A 7,874-nucleotide genomic window follows, 5' to 3' on the forward strand; every position below is an offset into this window, starting at 1 on the left:
CACTATTGAATTTTACAGATTATTTTCACTGCTCTAAAAATACTCTGTGCTCTGCCTGTTTATCCTCCCCCTAATCCCCAACTCCTGACAACCACTAATCTTTTTATTGTCTCTGTAGTTTTGCCTTTCCCAGAATGTCATATCGTTGGAATCATACAATATGTAGCCTTTTCAGATTGGTGTTTTTCATTTAGTAATATGCATTTAAGTTTCCTCCATGTCTTTTCATGCTTGGTAGCTCATTTCTGGTTAGAGCTAAATAATGTTCCATTGTCTAGATGTACCAGAGTTTGTTTATCTATTCACCTACTGAAAGACATCTTGGCAGGGCTTAGTGGCTCACACCTGTAATCCCAACAATTTGGGAGGCCAAGGCAGGCGGATCACCTTAGGTCAGGAGTTTGAGACCAGTCTGGCCAAGACAGTGATGCTATACTTGGGAGGCTGAGGCAGGAGAATCGCTTGAATCTGGGAGGCAGAGGTTGCAGTGAGCCAAGTTCTTATGTGGACATAAGTTTTCAGTTCATTTCACTACCAAAGTGTATGGTAAGAATATGTCTAGTTTTGTTGGAAACTGCAAACTGCCTTCTGAAGTGGCTGTACCGATTTGCATTTCCACCAGCAGTGAATGAGAGTCCTCTTGCTCCACATTCTTGCCAGTTATTTGGTGTTTTCAGCCTTCCAGGCTTTGGTCATTGTAATAGGTGCGTATCTCAACGTTGTTTTAATTTGTATTTCCCTGATGACATATGATGTGGAGCATCTTTCATAGGCTTATCTTCTTGTAGATCTTCTTCTTTTATAAATGTATACTTTAAAAATTGTCATTTATGGCTCCCCACTGCAGCCGCGTCTCCTCCTTCCCTTCGCTGACCACTTTTGCAGGCTTCAGGGGGACCAGGGAACAAAACTGGAGGCTGGCAGCCCCAGTCTGCTACCAGCCAGGGAGAACAAGCCACAATTACAAATTATCACAACAATTGGTGCCGGTACTTGGGGGATCTGCAAAGTGAGGAGGCCCCAGCTTCTCATTGTACAGGGGTCTATTTGGCAGTGACCTTGTTCTGGACATGGTGATATTCCTTTAGCCTGAGGGAATTGATGTTGATGAACCCGGTGGCATCGATTGGCTCCTAATCGCCCTGCACATTCATGCTCAACAGCTCCTCATTGTAGAAAGACAGTGGGGACTCCCGCAGAGGATATACGCCTGGCCCTTGAGGACAAACACCTGCGCTTTCCCTTCTACTCACTCCTGGGACTTGGTGATGCAGTGGCGGACACATTCACACTCAGGGCTGTGCCAGAAACCGGTGTACAACAGCTCAGCCAATTTCAAGTCCAGGCCTTGTTTGATTTTGCACACTTCCTGGTCCATGGTGACGGCCTCAATGTCTAAATGAGCATGGTAAAGGTAAAGGATGGTGCCTGCTGGGGTCTTGTAGATACCTCGGGACCTCATTCCAATGAAGCGGTTCTCCATGATGTCAATATGGCCAACATGGTGCTTGCCCACGACTTCGTTCAGGTACACGAAGAGCTCCAAGGAGGTCTGGTGGATGGTGCCATCTTTGACATTGGTCACCTTCACCAGGACCCCTTTTGTGAACTCAATCTCGAGAATGTCAGGGTTTTTGGGAGTGCTTTAGATGAGTCCTGGGTCTTCATGCAGCGACCTGGAGGTGCTTGGTTCTTGGGGCTCTCCAGGATTCCAGACTCATAGCTGATGTGCACGAGGTTCTCATCCATGCTCCACGGGTTCCTGGGAGTGACTGGGATGGGAATCCCATGTGGCTTTGCATATTCCATCAGATTGTTGAGGCCCTTGAATTGATTGTAGAACTCGGACATCCTCCAGGGAGCAATGACCTTCATCTGGGGGGGCCAGCGAGTAGCAGGTGAGCTGAATCGGACTTGATCATTGCCCTTACCTGTGGTGCCATGGGACACACACTTGGCCCCCTCCTGCTGGGTGATTTCTACTTGTTTGCAGGTGATGCAGGGCCTGGGGCGAGAGCTGCCTAGGAGGTAGTGGTCCTCATACAGCATACTGGACTGGATGGCCAGCCAGATGAACTCCTCCACAAACTCTCTGCTGACATCCTCAATGAATACCTTTTTGGCCCGAAGCTTCAGTGCCTGGCTTCCTCGAAGTCTTCCTTCTGGCTGGTGTTGCCCAGGTAGGCACTGATGTCATTGCCTTGTTCCTTCAGCCACAACAAGCTGCAGGAGGTGTTAGCCTGCCACTGTAGGCCAGAACCACGAAGCCTTTGCTGGACACAGCATCTGAGATTGGAGGCGTGAGTTCCCAGCATCTGGAATCTGTCTTCACAGCTCAGTGAACCACTTTGGCCCTGGCAGTGGTGGCAGATGATAGAGCCTAAATCTTCTTTAGTGATGCATCTGCTAAAGTCCTTGGTTCATTTTATTTTGTGTTTTGAAATTTTTGTGGGTACATAGTAGGTGTATATATTTATGAGGTACATGAGATATTTTGATACAGGTATACAATTCATAATAATCATAGCAGTTAAATGGGGTGTCATCACATCAAGCATTTATCCTTTCTTTGTTTTACAAACAATCCAATTATTATTTTTTATTTTTAAAATTTTATTTATTTAGTATTTATTTATTTTTTGAGATGGAGTTTCGCTCTTGTTGCCCAGGCTGGAGTGCAATGGCATGATCTCAGCTCACTGCAACCTCCACCTCCCGGGTTCAAGCAATTCTCCCGCCTCAGCCTCCTGAGTAGCTGGGATTACTACACAACTACCACGCCTGGCTAATTTTGTGTTTTTAGTTGAGATGGGGTTTCTCCATGTTGGTCAGGCTGGTCTGAAACTCCTGACCTCAGGTGATCTGCCTCCCTCAGCCTCCCAAAGTGCTGGGATTACAGGCGTGTGCCACTGCGCCCAGCCTATTTATTTATTTTTTGAGACCAAGTCTCACTTTGTCGCCCAGGCTGGAGTGCAGTGGTGAGATCTTGGCTCACTGTAACCTCTGCCTCCTAGGTTCAATTTATTCTCCTGCCTCAGCCTCCCAAATAGCTGGAATTACAGGTGTGTGCCACCACACTCAGCTGATTTTTGTATTTTTAGTTGAGATGGGATTTCACCATGTTGGCCTGGCTGGTCTTGAAATCCTGACTTCAGGTGATCCACCTGCCTCAGCCTCCCAAATAGGTAGAATTACAGGTGTGTGCCACCACACTCAGCTGATTTTTGTATTTTTAGTTGAGATGGGGTTTTACCACGTTGGCCTGGCTGGTCTTGAAATCCTGACTTCAGGTGATCCACCTGCCTCGGACTCCCAAAGTGCTGGGATTACAAGCGTGAACCATCACACCTGGCCTACAAACAATCAAATTATACTCTTAAGTTACTTTATAATTTCTATTTAGAAAACTTTTTTCTTTTTTATAGTGATGGGGTCTTGCTATGCTGCCCAGGCTGGTCTTGAACTCCTGGGCTCAAGTGAACTGCCCCTCTAGGCCTCCCAAAGTGCTGGGATTACAGACATGAGCCATTGTGCCTGGCCTGACAGTTCACATTTTTTTTCAGAGTGCCTGATAGAGTGCTATAAAGTGCATTTGTACCTTGCTTTTCTATTCTCTCAAAATTATAGAAGATAAAGATCCAGGCTGGGCGCAGTGACTTGTGCCTGTAATCCCATCACTTTGGGAGGCTAAGGAGGGTGGATAACTTGAGGTCAGGAGTTCAAGACCAGCCTGGCCAAGATGGCGAAACCCATCTCTACTAAAAACACAAAAAATTAGCCGGGTGTGGTGGTGTGTGCCTGTAATCCCAGCTTCTCAGGAGCCTGAGGCAGATAACTGCTTGAACCCAGGAGGCAGAGGTTGCAGTGAGCCAAGATTGAGCCACTACACTCCAGCCTGGGGGACAGAGCGACACTCTGTCTCAAAAAAAAAGAAAAAAAAGAAAAAAAGATGCAAAATTGAATGTGAAAAAATCATCCCAGCAATTATGGACCCGATATACATTTGGCCCATTAGCTCCTGACGCCGAAGGTGGGGTGGTGGCAAGTGTGCTGTCTAGCCTAACTCAGGATTAGAATCAGAGCCTGAGATTCTGAGAGAATGCTCTTACTTGCAAGGACTGGTAAGCTCTGTGCTGATGACTCAAAGGATGGGCTCTGTGAGTGTAAGAGATTGGACTTGGACCTGTAGCCAGGACGCAGTATTTTCTTATCTTTAACTTCCACAAAGCTCGTGTTTATTCTTCTCTCACAAAAGCCAAGCCTAAAGTGCGCTGCTGAAGGAGTTGTTCCTCTTTGGACAGCCATGTGTGCCCTATAAATGTCCTCTTCAGATGGAGAAGGAGTTGCTGTGTGCGTAGCGCTGTGAGCTGGACTGGAAAGCATTTCTGCGGCCCAGTGATACATGCAGAACTACACCCTCGAGAGCCACGGTTCAGTGAAGGGCTAGGAAGGGTTTTCATTCTGGTCATTCATTCACCTGGAAAGGCTCAGCACTATCTCATGAACCTAGTTTCTGGGAAGTCAGGCAACCTGATTGCACTTACAACTTGGTAAATGATATACTCTAAGGGCTCATAAAAATTAATCCAGATGCATGCTACAAAGCTGATACCATGAAATCATGAGCAGAGACCTCGTTTCTACTTGAGTCCACAAAGAGCCAGGCTTTGTGTTGGTCTACATAGTGCCGAGGAGGAAAGAGACTCTACTACCACTTTTCATTGTTGAAACTGTTCATTCTCACCTCCCTGGAAAGGGCCCTCACACTCCTGCCACAGACACGAAAAAGTTAATAGATGTCGTGGAAGTGGGAAAAGTTGCCTTTGGAGAGGTTTCCAGAATGTTTTCCAACTTGGTCGTCTTTCCAAGTCCCTTCTTTTGATTTAATGAAATAATTATTTTGAAAATAATAATAGCTACCATTTACCAAGGACCTAATATGTACCAATTTATTTACATATGTTGTCTGTTTAATTCTTACCATCACGTACCATGTTCCGTGGTCATATGCCCTGGGAATCAGAAAGAAGAACTTGCCAAGGTCACACAGCCAGGAAATGAGAGTCAATATTCAAGCCTAGATTTCAGAGGGTCAGTATTTAAACCGAGGTTTCTATTCAGACCTAGAAATGAGAGTCAGTATTCAAACCTGCTACCATGGCCCATACTTATATGAATTCTGCCTCATTAAGATAATGTCTGGCTCATTTTTATTTATTTACTCTGGAGGTAAAATGGACTGCAGTCATGTATGTTTCAAGTGGGAGAAAGTAAAAGCCTTAATATTTTTCCTTTTTTTTTTTTTGTTGAGATGGAGTCTCGCTCTTGTCACCTAGGCTGGAGTGCAGTGGCATGATCTCAGATCACTGCAACCTCTGCCTCCTGGGTTCAAGTGATTCTCCTGCCTCAGCCTCCCGAGTAGCTGGGACTATAGGCGCCCACCACCGTGCCCGGCTAATTTTTGCATTATTAGTAGATACAGGGTTTCACCATATTGGTCAGGCTGGTCTCGAACTCCTGACCTCAGGTGATCCCCCTAGCCTTGGCCTCCCAAAGTGCTGGGATTATATGCATGAGCCACTGTGTCCAGCCAATCTTTTTCCTTTCTTCCTTCCTAAGATTCTCTAGCTCTCTTCCATTGAGAGAGAGTACAGGCAAAGGTGCATGAAAGAATTTTGGGTCCTTTTTTGTAAGCACTGCATCAAATATATAATAGCAGTTAGATAGTTAGGGGGCAACTTGATATTTTTAGAAATTGAAAACTTATTTTAGAAAAACAAAGAACAGTTAGGTATATATTAGGTAATTTGCATTTTAGCTTCTAGTTTTTTTTTTTTTTTTTTTTTTTTTTTTTTAGAACTGCTTAACTGTTTTAAAAAATAATTCAAGGCCGGGCACGGTGGCTCATGTCTGTAATCCCAGCACTTTTGGAGGCTGAGGTGGGTGGATCACGAGGTAAGCAGATCAAGACCATCCTGGCTAACACGGTGAAACCCCTCTACTAAAAATACAAAAAACAATTAGCTAGGCATGGTGGCGGGCGCCTGTAGTCCCAGCTACTCGGGAGGCTGAGGCAGGAGAATGGCGTGAACCCAGGAGGCAGAGCTCGCAGTGAGCTGAGATCGCGCCACTGCACTCCAGCCTGGGCAAAAGAGCGAGACTCTGTCTCAAAAAAAAAAAAAAAAAAAAATTTAATTCAAACTGGTCGGGCACAGTGGCTCATGCCTGTAATCCTAGAACTTTGGGAGGCTGAGGCAGGTGGATTGCCTGAGTTCAGGAGTTCGAGACCAGCCTGGGCAACAACGGTGAAACCCTGTCTCTACTAAAACACAAAAAATTAGCCAGGTGTGGTGGCGGGCACCTGTAGTCCCAGCTACTCGGGAGACTGAGGCAGGAGAATCGCTTGAATCCAGGAGGCAGAGGTTGCAGCAGTGAGCCAAAATCATGCCACTGCACTCCAGCCTGGGTGACAGAGCGAGACTCTGTCTCAAAAAAAAAAAAAAGAAAAAAAATTCAAACTATTTAGGAAAGCAAAAATGAAAAGTAAGAGTGAATCACCTAAAATACTACCACCCAGACACTGCCACAGTTAACACCAAAGGGACTTGCCTCTTTCTATGCATGCAGTCAAATAGTGATATTGTATAAAAATGTCATCATGGCATAAGTACTATTTTTCAGTAAAAACTGTTGAATTCAATAGAAGAAAAATAAAATGAAATATAATTGGAGGAATTCTTGGACTTCAAAAAAATGTTTGTCCTCCCGAAGAAATATTTCCTAAAATATCCCTCTAAAGTTATAAAAGAGGTTGTGAAGAACATTTAAAAGTATTTTCTGGCTGGGCATGGTGACTCATGCCTGTAATCTCAACACTTTGGGAGGCCGAGGCGGACAAATCACCTGAAGTCAGGAGTTCAAGGCCAGCCTGGCCAACATGGTGAAATCCCATCTTTACTAAAAATACAAAAATTAGTCGGGTATGGCGGCACATGCCTGTAATCCCAGCCACTCAGGAGGCTGAGGCAGAAGAATTGCTTGAACCCAGGAGGCAGAGGTTGCAGTGAGCCAAGATAGTGCCACTGCATTCCAGCCTGGGTGACAGAGTGAGACTCTGTCTCAAAAAATAAAATAAATAATTAAAAAAAAAACGTATTTTCCACTCAATTTTAGGTAGTATAAAGTGTGAACATTATCACTCTTCCATCTTCTCTTTGCCCATCTTCATTGGCTGTTAGTTATATTATTATTTTCAAGTTATCCAGATTTACAATGCTTACTTTCTGTAATCATAGTTTTCATTGTTTTAGTATAACTTCTTGGTTTAAACGGAAGTGTTATTCCCCACCGATCTTTGTACCAAAGCTTCTCTGATCTTTACTCTGATTCACCTGTTATTTGTTTAGATTTCATTGTCAGATATTTTTTCAAGAAGGGCACTTTTGTGATATTCCCAGTTCTTTTATGTTTAAAACTATCTGTTATTGTCTTTATACTAGAAAGATGCCATGACTGAATCTGTGCTTCTGAGTCACAGTTTTTTTCTTTCCTTATTTTTTATTATTATTATTATTTTTTTGAGACGGGGTCTGGCTTTGTTGCCCAGGCTGGAGTGCAGTAGCGCTATCTTGGCTCATTGCAGCCTCTGCCTCCCAGGTTCAAGCAATTCTCCCACCTCAGCCTCCCGAGTAGCTGGGATTAGAGGCGCACCACCACATCCGGCTAATTTTTGTACTTTTAGTAGAGAGGGGGTTTCACCATGTGGCCAGACTGTTCCCGAACTTCTGACCTTGGGTGATCCACCCTCCTTGGCCTTCCGAAGTGCTGCGATTACAGGCGTGAGCCACAGTGCCTGGCCACAGTTTCTTTTCATT

The 7,874-nt window shown here is 44.8% G+C and overlaps 1 pseudogene; it reads right to left on the minus strand.

The window, feature by feature from the left end:
- Positions 1-1,043: 1,043 nt before the first annotated feature.
- LOC117078481 lies at positions 1,044-4,383 on the minus strand (annotated as a pseudogene).
- Positions 4,384-7,874: the final 3,491 nt, after the last annotated feature.

The sequence above is a fragment of the Trachypithecus francoisi genome, unplaced genomic scaffold (assembly GCF_009764315.1).
Source record: "Trachypithecus francoisi isolate TF-2019V2 unplaced genomic scaffold, Tfra_2.0 Lachesis_group0, whole genome shotgun sequence".
Taxonomy (NCBI): Eukaryota; Metazoa; Chordata; class Mammalia; order Primates; family Cercopithecidae; genus Trachypithecus; species Trachypithecus francoisi.